At 37.0% G+C, this 2540-nt stretch overlaps 1 pseudogene; it reads right to left on the bottom strand.

The window, feature by feature from the left end:
• Nucleotides 1-1246: 1246 nt before the first annotated feature.
• Nucleotides 1247-2052, bottom strand: LOC101601846 (annotated as a pseudogene).
• Between the last annotated feature and the right edge of the window lie 488 nt (nt 2053-2540).

Genomic DNA, 2540 nt, shown 5'->3' with positions numbered 1-2540 from the left:
TATTACCTTTCCTGACAAAATCTAGACGGTTGCATCATCATATAGTAGAGGACCATCCACTTGGACTTGTCATCTTCCTGTCCATCTGTTTCTCAGATTGTAGACTTTTCTCTCCTAAAGCCTCCTCAGAGTTGCCAAAGGGCAGTGATACCTTGGTATTATATTCATGCACATCATACTCAAAATATGCTATCTCTTACTAATCTCTCATTTTAACCATAGTAACTCCTTTGCAAATGCCTGTTTCTTTCATTAGAGATATCTAGGGATTTTTCCATTCCCAAGTGAGTGCATGAGAATTGACACATAGAATAACGACATTGGGAATGGAAATGAGTGAGCCATGCCTCAGAAGCACTTCATATTTCCTTTACTGTCTTGATGTCATTTAGTGTGAAGATTGAAACTGTAAATAAATGTTCTAAAGGAATTTTACTGGTGATAAATTTTGGTAATTTTAAATTCAACTTCATACAACAACAGAAATTAACATATTATTTACTTAAAGAAAATCTGTAAAACTGGAGTAATTTATGAATTGTAGAAATAAAGTTTATTTATACATTATAGTAAAAATGTAAACAGAAAAATGTATAATTCCATTGGAAATAATCCATTTCATCCTGGGCAGTAACTATGACAATAAACAACAGGCTACATTATCTTTACCAACATGAGAAACTGACCACAGAAGACATTTTTAAATGGAGAAACAAACAAACAAAAAAAATTGTATTGACTACCTATTTATAGTCTGGCAACATAGCTATGATAATCAATTCTATTCTTTGTGACATGGATTTCTAGAGGGGATTAGGATCTTAATTCTGAAAATATCACACCTTGTGGTGTTTGGTTGCTTTATGCCCATATCAATGATGAGAGTTTGAGGTTCATAATTCTCTGATTACAAAGATACTCTGCCTGGCTTCATAGCTTCACCTTCTAAATTCCCTCAGAAGTCAGAATATGACTGTAATAGTCAATGGATTATGGAAAGCCCATTAAGAATCTACACTTATAATTCATCTGTCAATAAAATCTTAAGAAGTTTACATTACCACCTTCCTTATATAAGGCACCCTAATTAAAGTCAATTCATTATTATTGCACTGCCATTGGCAACTTTGTGTCTGAAACCTTTCTATTCCCTTTCATTATCTTAAACTTAGCTTTCTAAGGATTAGACAGCACATGAAAAGGAATTTTTTCTTTATGACTTTTATTGCTTCCCAGTTTAACCTAATTATAAGAACAAAATTTTCTTACTGGCCAGTTTTAGTTTTGAGTAGAGAACGCTTATTTCCTCCATTTTTACTATGAAACTTTTCTGCAAAATTCTCATTTCTCTCATGTAGAATAGATAATGAGGAGCAAGCACCCAGTTATTCTTTGTTTCCTATTCCAAAACTGTAGACTGGAAGACTAATGACCTGCTGAAATGCCCAGAGACTGTGCAGCACTTCAACTATGTTCTGCTTTAACGCCCTGTTCCCTGAGATCTGGTCTTTCTAAGGCAATCATGTTGACGTGCAGTTGCAGTATAAGTCACGAATGCTTGATAATCCTTGTGTTCTTAGGATGTAAGTGTGGAAAGGGCATCAAGGAAAAGCTCATCTGCCTGTTTGCCTGTTTGAAGTCACAAGTGGCCACACAATAAAGACCTCCATACACTGTGAGGCCCTTGCTTCTGCCCCAGGCTCTTCCTTCTACTGGGCTTTTGGCCTTCTCTGTGTTTAGTGGGCTGAGATCATTATCCATGTAAGAGTGAGTAACCTTCAAGAGATAGAATAAAATGTCCAGATGGTGTCCCAAAGCCAGTCTTATGGAATATCCTGTGAAAGGCTGTAAGAGCTCCCTGCTTGTTATCACTTGTTCCCCACAGGCACTCTGCCTTGGCCATCATCACATCTCGAATTTCACTCTCTCTTGGCTTTTCTCTACATTTTCCAGCTCCTCATCTTGTTCGTTTGCCTTCTTTACCTTACTGAACAGGTCCATGTCAATATTCCAGTGGAGGTATTTGCACAAGTCTTCACAATAAGGCGCCATGTTTTCCCCCTGGACTGTGGCTCTCTATTCTGCTCAGGAATCTGCACACTAAGCAGGAAGCATCTGGGAGATGTGATGGGTGAATTCTTGAGCAGACCCTCCTCCTCCAGGTTCTCCAGCACAGAGACTGATATCCCAGCACCAGCAGCACCAGAACTTAAAGCATTTTATTATTATTAATTATCATTGTTATTATTATTTTATTTTTTAGAAATACTAACAGTATCCTAAAAGCAAGTTAGATAAATTCTAATCAATGTTGTCCATTCTAGCTATCATGTTTGCTGCTAGCAGCAACTGTTAATGAGGTGCACCTATGTTGGCTTATTCCCCTGGCTCACTCCACAGGAAGATAAGGGCATTTTAAAATACAGAAAAGATAGAGAGATTAAACCAATAGTTGTAAAGAATATTGATATATCAAGATAGTAGACTATACCTCCCTGGTTCAAGCATGGACATTTGACTAATTTTGAATTTCAGATGAG

This window comes from Jaculus jaculus, chromosome 7 (assembly GCF_020740685.1).
Source record: "Jaculus jaculus isolate mJacJac1 chromosome 7, mJacJac1.mat.Y.cur, whole genome shotgun sequence".
Taxonomy (NCBI): domain Eukaryota; kingdom Metazoa; phylum Chordata; class Mammalia; order Rodentia; family Dipodidae; genus Jaculus; species Jaculus jaculus.
This window is presented reverse-complemented; position numbering and strand designations above follow the sequence as displayed.